Here is a 15,118-nt window from a genome sequence, read left to right as displayed (position 1 = left end):
AATTTGGGATGTGGTGGGAGGCCCCAACCCAGGACCCACCACACATTGGTTCGTGACCTATCAAGTGAGTTGCAACCCACAGTTTGAGAAAGCTCACAGTAGTATATTCCTTGCCAGAGGTGCGTCTCCTCCTTCTCTGACAACCTGGACTTGAAAAAAAAGAGGAAACACATAAGAGGAAGTGTGGAGGAGAGAAAAGTGGCAGTCTAGAGTTTTGGAATGGGAGAAGGAGTGGTGGAGGCCCCTTCTCATCTGCCACCTCAGCCTCATGGATAGGCCAGCCTTGAGCAGAGGAAAGTGCTGGATTGAGTGCGGGAGCTGGGCTGCTATTGCTTTTCTTGAGTTGTTTTTGTGTATGCATATTATGTATCTTACTGAGGGACCACAATAAATAAGAGAACTTGATGGTAACCTCTGGCTGTTACCGAGTCTGACACAACTGCAAATACTATTCATCTTGGACTCCATTTGCCTGATAACTACTCTTCTCCCAGCCTGCCCAGTCCTGTTTGTTGTCAAACCTGATACGGGTTTGCTTCACTTTTCTACCATTCATTCAACCAGCAAAGCACCCCAGTTTCCAGTCCCACCCTTTGCCTTACCAGTCCCAAAACCCCCTCCAGCATGCTGGCTTCAACTGGCTGCTGCCAAGTCACCTTTGCTTCTTTTCCGAAGCTGGACTTCTTTCTGCCAATACTGATGTTCTTTGACTTCCTGACTAGGGTGAATTTCAAGACAAAGAAGCATCAGATCATGATAAAATACACACTCAACATAAAATGTTGGCAAAACAAGCATATGACTTTTAAAACCTCATTGTTTGTGCATTAACTAAAGAGTAAACAGCCCCACTATTATTCCATTATCTCACATTATAATGAGCATAAGTACCTACTTCGTAACTAGCATCAATAGGAAATGAACCAAAGTGACTTAGCTCTAATTGAAAATGCAAAGCGTAAGTCTTAATGAAGAGGAAATACCCCCTCGTGACTGGAGTAATACTCTGCTCCTCATTTTGCACGGTGAAGAAAACAGACCTCTGTCGACGCTTGCATTAAGAACGTGTGATAAGGGTTACAAACGGAGGTGGAGCGGCGATAAAAATTACCAGCTTTGCAAAATGCTTTGGCCTTCTTTAAGGGTTTGTTGTAAAATCTGCTGGTATTGGAAGCAAAACAAGCCAAAGATGAGGACTCCATGGTCCTCGGTGTTAACCACCAGTAAACATTCAGAGCGCACCCTACCTTCTCTCAGCAGCGCTTTCAATATGTTCTGTACACTGCCTTACATTTTTTCATCGCAAGGCAATGTTTTGATGGCAGGTCTTTTATTCCTTGACATTGTACTGCCAGGAACTGCGAACCGCTTTTTATTTAAAAGAACAGCACCTGACAGTAGTACTGTTACCCCCGATGGTTATGAAAAGGGCACTCCACTTAGAAGGGTCATATTCAAAGCCAATCAGCTATGTTGGACAGCTCCCAGGAAACAACCTGTATTTCTTTAAAATTTCTTTTAAATGCCTTTTTCATATCCTTAAAAAACCTAGGATTGGTGAGATCATCGGTCCACCTGATTGGATGCTTTATGATCACCTGCACATCCCAACTCTTATTGGATAGGCTTTTAAACATGCATCAACATGACAACGGGGGAGGGGGGCTATACTGTGTTCTAGGTTCTTGTGCAGTGGCCAGTGGCACAGGTCAGTGGTGGAACTGTTCTTAGTGAACATATGCTGCCAATTTGAAACAACTTTGTATTGCTAACACAATTCAGAGCGTTGTTGATGCTTACCTTTCAAGCCCTATGCAAATTGGAACCCAGCTGTCCACCTGTCTCCACTGTCATGATCCACCTGTCTCTACTGTTCTGGAAGCTCAGCCTGGCCTATGGCTTTGCTAAACATGATGCCGTGTGGCACCCAACCAGGCCACTGCTGGAAACTGCAAATGGTGCTGGACACAGCAGCAGCAGAAGAGAGAGAGAGAGAGAGAAAGCTAGTGGGGAAGAGAGAGGTTAGACTGTCTCTACACTAGCCCATCATTTTTCTTTCCTCCACACTTCTATTTATTTTCCAGTGCATCTTTAGACATAAAGGCTGCAATCCTAACTACACTTTCCTGAGAGTAAGCCCCATTGAACAAAATAGGACTTACTTCTGAGTAGACCTGGTTAGGATTGTGCCCTACGTGTGTTTTTAAACCAGGATTCTGCCTCTTGGGCAGGAATTGTCCTTATGTTTAGCACTACTGTCTACAGACAAGTACAGAACATATAGAAGGCCAGAGACATGGCTAAGAAGCATGATGGTACAGGGGTGTGGCTAGCTGGACTGTAGTGTAGCTAGAGAGGGGGACTAAGTACTGCAGTGAAGGCTCAACAATGCGCTTTGTAAGCACCTCCTCCCACTCGCCATCAGAGCCATTTCAGGCAGCGACAGCAACATGCAGGCACTTACCACATCCAGCAATGTCTCCTACATGTTGAATGGCTGGAATGGCTCCAACGATGAGTGGGAGGGACTGCTTATACAGCATGTTGCGGTGCCTACAGTACTTACTGTTTTGCCTCCTCTCTATCTACACTACTGGGCTGGAGCACCCATTTCCCTCTCCCCAAGGACGAATAGAATAACCAGAGGGCTTCTTGTTCCTTGTTAGGTATGCCTTACTACCACCCACGGTTGAGAAAACACATTCGGAGAAAGAACTTTCCACTCAGTTTGGTGCGAGGTTGCCTGAAAAGTAGTCACATCAATTAAAAACCCAATCTCGAGTTAATGAATTGCATTTTGTAGGATGGGCCACTTGCCAGGTCAATAGCACTTGCAAATGCATGGATTCGGTCTGTGTCTAGCAAGGTCAGATGTGTGCAACAGAGGAAAACTTTGGCTCAATGGTTAATTCAGCCAATTCTGCTGAAAATCTGGACGTTTAATGTTAATTTTAAAAAACTCATTTAACTGAGTAAAACGATACTTTGGTTCATACTCCTATTTTATATATCTCATTTGCTGTCTTCAGGGAAGCTATTCTGTCCTTTATTTCATTGCCTTTTTTCTGACTGACTCAAATTTCCTCTTTAAATTGTTAAAGCAATCACTGTTTTCTTTTTAAGGAGCACACTCAAAATAGCCAGAGCAGTCCCAGAAGTAGAAATGCTTAATCTTCCTCTGTGACATGCACACCAAAACAAAAGGAAATGAGCAATTTTGTCACTTCTCTTTTTGTCCACCAAAACAACTTTTAAACCAATATTGCTGTAACAAATAAACAGCATGGATTTATGCAGTAGATTTTCCTCTATGTAAATTTTCTGGCTCCATTTGTTTTTAAAACATGACATTGCCTTGCAACTTAATTTAAAAAAAAAAAAATCCATAGTAAACAAAAGATCTAGTCATATGTACATTTAATAAAGTGAGCAGAAGAGAGATGTCCCTCTGTACTGGAGCCAGACAGTATAAAGGAGCAAGAATGCACTTGAAGCTCAGTACCAGCTTGTAACAAGGCCTGCACTATGTCTTGGCCCTTCAGTGTTTTTTTTTTTTTTTGGGGGGGGGGGGGAAGCTTCAGGAGGTTACAAGAAAAACTTGCAACCTGACAAACCTTCCTGGCTGGAAAAGACTCCTGTTTTAATGCAGCACAGATGCCTGTGTGTTTGTGTGTGTTTTAATGAAAGCATTATGGCTCTGCAGCTGCACGGATGGGACCAACATTTTTAAAAGGAATAAATTATTCAGAACGCTTTATTTGCTTCATACAATTATACTTGACCTTTGCCGGAGTAAAATCCTAAAGCTGACTACCGTGCCATTTATGATTGCTTGTCTCTTGGATCTCTGGAGCTAATCCCACCGCCTCTTGTTCCATTAACATCAGTGGGAACAAAGGATGTTCAACACCCTCACAGAAGTCGATAAGCACCTTGTAAGATTAGGCTGATGGGAGACAGGGCAACATGAAAGAGGAAGGAAAGATGTTGATTAAATTGAAGAGATGCAGAATTGTCGGAGCCCTGAGGTTGTCCTGCAGTATAGTCTGATGAGACGACAGTAGTGTGGTTTCATCTCAGCCTTTTGGTCTTCTCGTGTTCTCCAGTTCTAAGAATGCCATACAAGGAATTAAAAGCTTTTCATTTGAGATTCAAAACTGTCACATCCAGGCAAGGCTGGTGTCAGGCAGCTGCCCAAGGTCCAATGTCTATCCTATCATGATCATGTGGAAGATCACTGGTCAATGGAGCAACAATCTCGATAGTGCTTCACTATCACCCTCCTCCATCCCCCCATTCCCTCTGAGAGATATAGTCAGGGCCTGGAGATCTTAGCTGGATGTGAGACACTGCTGGATCAAGTTGCTTTCCTGGAGCTCTCCAGGGTCCTGTAACTATAATTGATTTGTCAGGTCCATGTATGGGGCTGAGAGAGGACATGTAGGTGGGTATGTAACTGAACAATCTAGTTTTCCTTTGATACTTGACTAAGTGGTTCAGTCATACCCTCATTCTGCACTAGTTCTGGGCATGAAGGCATGTTAGGAGGCATAGTTGATGGTATTCCTATTAACACAATAAACAGTATTTTTTTACAAGGCTACCTGTCTTTGTGGAGTACTGACCTGAGAACGTTATCTGCTGTGGACTGAGCCTGAGTGTTTACCCCATCCTTGAAACCCATAAGTACAGTAATAAAAGTGAAGGGTTCAACCAGTGCAAATAGGAAATAGAGGGCAAAACAGAGCCAAACCAACAGCAGAAGAAGCAGAATTCACAATGCCAAACTTCATGGATGGCCTTCTAAAGAATCAGTAGCAGGATGATGCCAGAGACTCTCTTAACTGGGACATAATAACCAAAAACAATAACCAGTGGACTCTAGAGATTGTCTAGTGCTCAGTGCTCTAGTGCTCAGATGTTCTACCTGCAGTGGAATTATATGGGAACAAAATGGCACAGTGGGTTGGGGGAGAGATGTGCTCACACAATTGGGCAGCCAAACAGATGATATTCTCAAACTGGTCCAGAGTCAGAGGAAGGCATGGCATGAGGAAGAGGAGGAAGCAACTCAAAGCCTAATTCCACCTGTATTATTACAAGAGGGGTATCAGTCTGGGCCTGTTTATTTTCAATGCCTTATGCCTTCCACTGCCTTCAAAAACAATTACTAGCTCTCAGGAAAAAAAGATATCTGCTCTAAGTACATGAGATGTTTTGTTTTACAATCTGAAGTTAAGTTGAAAATGAGAGCATTTTGTGCTTTAATTTCTAAGTGGAGTGCAGAAATTCCTGCATCATCATCATTCTCTGGGCCATTCAAGAGATGTTTAGTATTCTGCTGTAGTTCCAAGATGTGTCAAATTACTCTTGCCAATAATGCTTTTTTTCATGGGAGGTTTGGAATTATAGTCTTGAGAATTTTGCAAGGTTAATATTTGTTGACATTTATAGAATTCATGTAAAAGGCTGACAAAAATCCTCTCATAAACTTCAAAAGAAATGCAGACAATACCAGCTATCAGAGCACTCAATTTTTCTAACAATAAGAAGAAAAGCTAAAAAGAAAAAATAAAGAAGATAAAAGGACTATGGACAACTAGTTGGAGAGTATAAAATGATACTATGTGAAGAGAAGAGGTTTAAAGTTATTCTCCGGGGGGGGGGGGGAAATCACTTTGAATGAATTTCATCATTCTTGTTACAAATGTGTTTTTCTGACACTTTAATTATGAAGAAACTATTTCTGAAACACACAAAATGAGGCGAAGCTGCCATACATTTAAGGAAAGTGCTATCACATCTCCATATTACCAAATTCACAGTGCAATTCAAATTAAGCAGCATTTTATTGTGGTAGGATGAAATGAGTATTGCAAAAATGAAAAGGTAATATGGAAGTACAAGGAACATTCTAATCATTTTATTTCATACTTAAGAAAAAAAAGACAGAAATAGTGGAAATGGAAGACGGGAAGACATGCCAATTTAATGAATATATTGTTCTCTGCAGAACCATACACCAAAAAAGAGTCTTCTATGCTTGCAAATGAATGAACATATACTATGGAAGATAACAAAAAGCCCCATTAACAAGTGCTGAGTTTCTATTCCCTGACAGCCCAGTAATGTAGCTGGGGGGGGGGGCAAAATGGTAAGTATTACAGGTGCACAGTGCACCATGTCAGTGCCCCCTCCCACTTGCCATTTGAGCTATTCCGGGAAGCAACGGCAACATGCTGGAGACACCATTGGGTTAGTGGGGTGCTTTGACTTATCGGCCCCGTGATACAATTAAAGAAAGTGCCCCAAACTCTCCCAGAAGATGTGCATGTGTCATGAGTGAACACATCCATTATTGTGTGGGGCCATTGGGCCATTAGGCCTATTATGACTTTGGCATCTCTCTGGCATCTCTCTCATTTTAATACCTACACAATAAATAAAATGTAAAATCCCCATTAGCAAAATCCTGGGGAACATGTTTTGCATACATGTTGGGCAGCCACTGTGACCTCCACCACAATGCAATTATTTCATCAGTGCTTTCAAATATAAACAATAAAATACGAGCACATTAATCAAAGATATTGATCAACCTCAAATGAGAGCCTGTGTGAATACATAATTGCATCATAAATCAATCATCTGTTCCACAAAGCTACAAATTCAATATTGTGTTCGAGAAACAGAAATTATGAGTATCTGAATGTCTGACTAAGGTCTGATTTGGGTTGAGCAGCCTCCTCTCAAGAAATGGGTTGTCTCCTGGAACCGCTGTAGTTCATCCCCTGGCTTTTGTTGCCCTTCCCCTTCAAACTACTGCCAGATTCAACAAACGCCTTCACACTGGTGATTTGCAAAAGTTGGGGATGTCCAAGGCTGACTTAAAGAGACTGCACGAAGAAGGGGTGATGGAAGGGGATGAGGAAGTAACCAAGTCCCTGGCTCCTTTGCTATCCCTTTAAAGCAAACAGAAAGTGCAGTGCACACTGGAAGTTCCCAGCATATTTTTGTTTGGACTGAAAAGATCATGCAGGAAGGAGCTGTGTTAAGTAACTGATGTTATTTGTTCGCTATTTTCTTTTTGGCAGCTGCTGTCTCCCACTAACTTGCTCTTTCACTCCAAATCTTACTTTTTTCTCCATTACCAAAATCATCATCCTAACACACACACACTCACAGTCCAATCTTCACCTTGCTGCCTAATGGGGGCGAATCTCCTACGACAATCTGACTGCCATAAGGCAGTCAGCGCCTGTCATAAAAGGCGCTCTGACAGCATGCAAGTCAGCACGCTGTAGAGAGTGCCGGTGAGAAGGCCTGCGCCATCCAACGAAGGAATCCCCACTCACTGGAGGAGGTAGGGTGATAGGGGAGGTGGGAGGGCGGAACGAAGGCAGGGAGGGGGTGGAACTGGGCGGGGAGGAAGGTGTAACAGGGGGTGGGAGGCTGTAGGAAGGGGAGGATCCATCCTGGCTGGCCTATGATGGATCTTATCCCTTCCAGTAGCAGCCTCCCTGCCCCCGTTTCTCTCTTCAGACTCTCCTCAGTCCGAGGAGATCCATTGCGGGTCAGGAGGCTTATATGGAGATAAGGGGATTTTACAATCCCCTTTCCTTGCTGAAAGACTCCTGCACACCACCACCACCACCATGGATGCCGCGTTCACCAGTTTGGCATCACTGTGATGGAGGAGCTCGTAAAAAGAATATGATTGGGCTCTAACATTGATGGATCTGCCCTTTTCTGTTCATTCAACTAGCCCAGTGGTTCTTAAACTTTTCTGCACCCCAACCCACACCTTCAGTGTGGAGCTCTGCAACCCAGAAGTTTTGGTGGTGACGTGATAGTGTGATGACTTCTGGATTGCTGAGTTTTAGCTTTTTAAAAAATATGAAACCTACCTCCAGAGTGTGTTTTTTTTTCAGTGGGAGCACAGTAAAATCTCAGCCTGGAGCAAGCCAAAGTCCACCAAGCACCAAGGCTTGTTCTAACTCAGCGATTTTCAGTCTTTTCCAAATCATGGCACACTGAGAAGGCACTAAAAGTGTCAAGACACACCATCAGCTTTTTTGAGAATTGACAGGACACCATTCTCCTGGTGGGGGGATCACATCCCTCAATGGCCCTATTAATAAATGACATTTCCCCCAAACTCCCACAGCACACTTGTGTCCATTTGTGGCATACCAACGTGCCACGGCACACTGATTGAAAATAACTGTTCTAAGTGATGAAAACACACTCGCTGATGAAAACACACTTGGGCTTTTCACATTTAAAAAAGCTAGACTTGGCAACCTGGAAGATCGGCAAGGCTTGGCACCCCACTAAAAATCAGGTTGCAACCCACAGTGAGATCTGCTGAACTAGCCTTTTAAAAAGTTATCTAAACTAGTGACCATCCTCACATCTTATGACAGCTAATTTAATATGAGTTGGAGTTAAGTGTTAGGATTTAATTCCTGAGGGATGCTTTGTGATGGTATATATTATGAACAAAGCAGGCTGGAGGTTGTTTGGTTTTATTTTTAAAAAAGCTAATTTTGACAACCAGCAAGCTTCTGGCAATTTGCATGGAGTGTGTAATTATCTGTATCTCCTGAGTTCAGCAGAACTGGAGCTGAGTGCTTCTTTCCTGGCCCACTTCTACATTTAATTGTGAGTTAAATGCGCACATTGTGTGGCGCTGAGCAACCACAACATATGCTTGAAGGGAGTGTAGTGGGAGAGAGAGACCCGCAGCTGAGATCTCAGCTGGAAAAGATCACCACTCCCATAAAGTACAGATATATAGGAGAAATAAAGCTGCACAATGTGCATTTTTTGCTCTGTGTGTGTGTGTATGTCCTGTTCTTTGGGTGACTCTTAACATTCCAGTTTATCATGCAACCTTATACTTAGCCAGTGCTTTCCTATGGAGAGGGACCAAAAGATATGGACTGTCCCTAGTACATCAGCGTCCTCATTTTTGATTTTTAAAGTTGCCTTGTAAAAGTTTTGTTTGTGCAAATGGTTATATGGTCTGTGCAAATATGGTTTGTGCAAATGGCTATATGTCACGGTTTGCGCAAATGACCATGTCATGGTTCAACCCCTTCCCCCAGTCTCTAGCAGCTCAGTCTCTTTTTAGGAAATGGATGTATCTGGTCTCTAGTATACATACATGTATATGAACACCAAGGTACCATGCAGTACATAGCCATTTCACATGAAGGTGAGGCAATGGTTGGTGATATGAGAATCCCAAATAAGGAAATAGCCGCACTATTATTGCAATTGGGGTTACCACTGAATTTTGGATCTGGGACTTTGCCTCAGCTCAGTGTGAAGCACCATTTAGCAAGTGTTTCATCAGGGACAGGATGGCTCACTGGAAAGGCTCTAGCAAGCTGGAATAGGTTGGGCAGGACGCCATCTTGTCCTTTACCTCAAGCACCAAAATGTCTTGGGCCAGCCCTGGGGATATCAAATTGATCTCTACCAGTCAAGACTTGGGAACCACAACTTCTGGCTTTACTGTACAAATAAAAACTGAAATGAACAATGGTAATTAATGTATTGGTCTATTAGTCTATTCATGTAGTGTTCTATTAATGTATTAGTCCTCAAATATAATATTGTTTTCAAAGTACTGAAAACTGAAGTAGCACAAATAAAACTCATAAATAAACCTGGGCTTCTGAAAAATAAAAACCAGCTGAGGCTGTGGGCCCAAGAATATGAGCCCACAGTCAATTTTGTGAACGTACAGCTCTGAGACAGCTGGTAACTTTGTGGATCCACTTCCCAGTTGAAAGGGAAAAGTTCATTCCCCTTTTGTTCAGGTGTTTGGTGCTATCACTGATTTTCCAACAGAAACACACAGTGTGCTGCTGCAGCAGCGGAATTAGGTGAGTGACAATGTGCACTGCACCTTTTTGTTTGAGTAGTCTTCCTTGTTCAGACAGGCATGTACACATAGGGTCCAGTCCTATCCAATTTTCCAGTGCCAGTGCTGCTGTGCCAATGACGTTTGCACTGCTTCCTGTGTTGGGAGGCAGTCACAGAGGTCTCATCAAGGTATGGAACATTTGTTCCTTTACCTCGGGGCTGCATTGTGGCCATACCAGCGCTGGAAAGTTGAATATGATTGAGCCCTCAGATGCCTGCACATCAAATAAACTTTCATCTTAGATCAGTGGTTCCCAACCTTTAGGAGCCCGCAGACCACTGAAGCAGACGTTGGAATTGCTGTGGACCACATGCAACTCCCTCCATCCCCAACACACAGAAAAATGCAATTCAATTTGGTAGCCCATGAAGGAGCACTCAGCGAGTCACTGGAAATGCCAATTGGGGGAATTCATTCTCTGCTGTCTCTGGTGGTCCATGGGGAAGCATCTCACTGAATGAGTGCTCCTCCACAGTCTACAAGAAAGGGTGGAAAATGGACCCTCCCACAACTGGCACATCAGCAAATGCCAGGACCACCAGAGAGGGAGGAGAATGGACTACCTGCAGCTACAGCCCACATTTCAGTGGTCCATGGGGGAGCGTTCACTTGGAAAGATACTGGACGTACTCAAATGTAACACAGGCCTACAAAATTGAGGGTCAGAAAAGTTTTTCCCAAACTTTATGGTGGTTTGATATGAATTTGGTGTGCTGATTCCAAAAATGGCATCCATTTTGCCCTATCACATCTAGTTTTGGAGATATACTTAGCCTCTTTAGTGAATGGTTCAAGCAGCTTCCTCATGAGGAAGCCATGGCATAGGCCTCCTAATGAGGAAGCCGCTTGAACCATTCACTAAAGAGGCTATGCCGTCTCCAAAACTAGATGTGATAGGGCAAAACGGATGCCATTTTTGGAATCAGCACCCCAAATATACCCAGGAATTGTTGTAATGTTTAAGAAAGCAAAATGTATGTTGGCCTGTGTAATCATCTTTTTTCCCCTGAGACCTTGCGGACCGCTTCTCAGAGTCTCGCAGACCACCTGTGGTCCCTAGACCACAGGTTGGGAACCACTGTCTTAGAAGAAAACACATATATTAATACACAAATATATGTACACAAAGAGACATATGCACATAGACAGAAAAATATCTGTACATGAAAAGCTATGGAGATGGAAAGTTACTTACATATTAATAGAAAACAAAATTCTCCATTATGCATGATGAACTTCTGTATTGCAATTTTTGGATGCTTGCTGTGAAAGGTTGCAATGCCCACTGTCTGGGTAATATTACGGTTTTTTGATTTGATGGCTCTGAATAACTTTAAAGAACTTCATTGTGAACTCGCTCTCACAAACCAAGATTTCTTTTCTTGCTTTTTTATGCTTGCTTAGCCTGCAACCTGCACATTGAAGAACAAAACTGGAAAACATTAAGCACCAGGTAAAATATGTCACTAACTCACACCTCTTGGTTTTTACTTGGAAAAGTACTAATTGACTCCAGTTATTCCAATTTTTTTTTAAATTGTTAATTTGTATGTTCTATGCATCTGTTTATCTCATGGTGCAAATTTTTAAATCACTGTAAACTACAATTATCTCAAATTAGGTGTGGAGAGTTTCCAAGAATAAATATCCAGTTGGACTCATTTTATTTTCTAAAAAAAAAGAGGAAGAAAAAGGGGAAAAAATGACTTGTGGATAGCTTACATTTAAACACATAAAAAGCAGCATTACAAAACTTGGTATACTAATGTATAGTGCAATATGTGAAAGTGAGAAATCGAAGCCTAGGCTGCCATTCACTGGAGATGGGAGAGCTCTGGAGTATGTGCTTTGCATGCGTAATGCATGCAGGATGCATGCAGGTCCTATGCATGTCTACTCTGAGTAAACCCAGTTAACAGCCCAATCCTCACAAGAAACCCATGCTGCAATCCAGCAGGGCCAGTGTAGCCTCCACTGCATCCAGAGTGGGTATAGAGGCTGCTTGAGGTCTCCTTGGGGGAAGGGGACATTTGTTCCCTTACTGCGGGTAAAGCCCCAGCAGCTCTATAGGGCAACTCAGATCCGTGCAGCGATATTGCTGGTGCAAATCCAGGCCACTGTGTGTCAGGCTTTCAGGCCCAGGAGGGGAGATAGGATGCAGTGGTAGCCAGGACCACCATCCCCTCCCCTCCCTGGTCTAAACTACATCCTCTCCACCTGCTACACCTTCCCCCTGCCACACAGTGGAGACCCTACCTATTCCAGTGGGCACAGGTCTCCAAGTAGTAGTGGTAGGTCAACACAGGCCTTGCCGCTGGCCCCATGGGCTTCCAAACTGCTGCAGCATGCCCCTGCCCCTTCCTCTATGGATTTCAGGGCAACATAGATGTGAATATAGCATTTTATCATCATAACACCCCTTTGAGGTAGAGAAATCGGAAATAGTCATTTGCCCAAGGTCACAAACTTCATGAGTTTCTTGGCTGGGCGGGATTTTTTTTCCAACTTTCCCATGTTCAAGACCAGGGGTGCCCAAACCCCGGCCCGGGGGCCACTTGCGGCCCTCGCGGCCTCTCAATGCGGCCCTCAGGGATCCCCCAGTCTCCAATGAGCCTCTGACCCTCCGGAGATTTGTTGAAGCCAGCACTGGCCCAATGCAACTACTCTCAGCGTGAGGGCGACTGTTTGACCTCTCATGTGAGCTGTGGAATGAGGGCTCCCTCCACTGCTTGCTCTTTCACATCTGTGATGCAGCAGCGGCAGCAAAGGAAAGGGCAGCCTTGCTTTGTGCAAGGTCTTTTATAGGCCTTGAGCTATTGCAAGACCTTCATTCATTCATATAAGTTCATCTTTAATATATTCATTTATGAAAACTTATGTAAATTTATTCAAATTTTAAATGTAAATTAATTCTTTTTTTCCCCCGGCCCCCGACTCGGTGTCAGAGAGCTGATGTGGCCCTCCTGCCAAAAACTTTGGACACCCCTGTTCAAGACCAACCACCACAGATGGCTGAACTGTAAAGTTGTTCTATGGTTATTATTCTTGCAAAGAAAACTTTGACATTTTCTTAACATGAGGAAGGTCTGTGCTGGTTAGGTCTGTTATTGACCCTGGTGACTTTATATATGAAATGACATACATATTTTTTACTAAGTGTTCTTCTGATCTTATTGTCTGGGTAATAGCATGCTTCATATAGACTTGACTAATCTGGTTTCTTCCTCTCTACAGTCCTTTATGGTCTGAGTCCACACCTCAGGACCATTACAGAAACCTAATGTGTAATGTGTGGGAAGGAGACAAGAGTTTTGTTCATAGTGAGCAAATTTCTATGTAGAAAGCATCTTTAACAGCACAATCCTTGGTATGTTTACTTAGAAGTCCCACTGAGGTCAGTGAATGCAAGCCCAAACACACCTTGAAAGGTGAACCATCAACTGTTACCTTGCGCATGCCTGATCTCATCTGATCTTGGAAGCTAAGCAAGGTCAGGCCTGGTTAGTACTTGGATGGGAGACCACCAGGGAATACCGGGTGCTGTAGGCTTATACCATAGTCTTTCGAGACTGAAGGTTGCCAACCATTTTAAGTTAAAGAATCTTCCTCAAGACAATTAGTTTACATTGTCAGTGTGAGAATAACCCTGAAGGAAACAGAAGATTCACTAGTTTTACCTGCCCCCACCCCAACTGCATTCATTATCTTCTTAGTAATCTATCCTATTATAAATCCTATACTTTGTAAACTTCAGTCTTTTCTTTCAAAAGCCTGGCGCTAGGGGCCCTGTCCCCTACCCCACCACCCACATTTGGCAACAGATCAGCAATCTGTTGCTAAGGAATATCAGTAAATTGCAGAACAAAATATTAAATAAAATGATTAAAGCTGACCACTAAGTAAAGTTGTTTTTTTAAAAAAATCTGGAATAGTTCTTTTATTAATATTAAGAAATTAATTGCAAAATCCCAAAGTCACAGTGTATATCAAACTGGTAATAAACAAAATAATCAATGAAAGTATTGAGCAGTGTGAAGACCTAAAGTTTATTATGAATATAACTACATTAGGAAGATCTCTCTAGAAGAACTTTAAAGAAAACAGTGTAAACATTGATCACTGTTGTCCTGGAAATTATGTTTCAAAGAATTAAAAAAAATCCATCTTTGTACACATATATCATCATATTTTTGAATTCCCATAATAAGTAACCTTCACCACAAATTCCCTTTAATGAGCTCAACAAATCTAAAATAGTTGGTAGCTTTGGACTCTTTAAAAAATAAAAAATACTTATTCTTAATTAAGAACTTTTAGTTTGATTTTTCACCTTGGAGCCAATTACTTAATCAAGTGCATTTAAATAAATGTGCACAAACCTCAATATAGGGACTTTTTTGAAGATATTGAGGAAGCTATCATGTGAGAACACTTGACGTATGTTATTACTTCCCCTGCTAGCATCATATGTCCATGAGGCCAGAGACTCTAGCATGAGCAATGATCATGTGGCCTGGGTGAGGCATTTCAAGGCAGGGCATGCAGGCAGGTGAGAGGGTCAGGGTCAGGATCCAGCATTTGTGCCAGATCCTATCCCTATTCGCAGGCAACCAGGGACAACTCCGGGCTACTCAGATCTGCGCTACCTCTTTAAGTGGGGCAGATCCAAGCAGCCCCATAGGGGCTGTTTCAGCTTTACCCAGGGTAAGCTGAAGTGATCCCCCTTGCCCCGGGCTGAACCACTTTTGGCCCCAACCTTACGTAGGATATGGAGCAGGCCAGCTGGCCTCCCCCTTCCGGTGCATGTTCTGATTGGATGTTTATTATGTATGCTCTGTAACCCACCTTGAGAACTTCCTTTGTTGAAAGCAGTATAAACATTCTTAATAATTACACGCACCCACTAGTTATATTATTACACTCTGCTGTTATATTCATTTTAATTATGCATGTACTTATTGCATTGTTTATATATATTTAATATTCATTACTTTGATGTGGAACTTTCTTCCCTTGGAGATTTGTCACCCTCCTCGCTCCAATGGGGCTCCCGTGTCTCACAGTGGCCCACCAGATGGCTCAGGGATCACACGCAACAACAGGAGACCTGCGTCCCGGTGCCCTTCCTTGCAAGTGTTGTGTTCTGTCAACAGTCGCTCAGCACTTGAGTATTTTTATAGT

General features: G+C 42.9%; 1 pseudogene; it reads left to right on the top strand.

Moving 5' to 3' along the window:
- Positions 1 to 13,369: 13,369 nt before the first annotated feature.
- Positions 13,370 to 13,486, top strand: LOC136650157 (5S ribosomal RNA; annotated as a pseudogene).
- Positions 13,487 to 15,118: the final 1,632 nt, after the last annotated feature.

Source organism: Tiliqua scincoides, chromosome 4 (genome assembly GCF_035046505.1).
Source record: "Tiliqua scincoides isolate rTilSci1 chromosome 4, rTilSci1.hap2, whole genome shotgun sequence".
Classification (NCBI taxonomy): Eukaryota; Metazoa; Chordata; class Lepidosauria; order Squamata; family Scincidae; genus Tiliqua; species Tiliqua scincoides.
The sequence above is the reverse complement of the archived record's forward strand: the minus strand, read 5'-3'. Positions and strand labels throughout refer to the sequence as shown.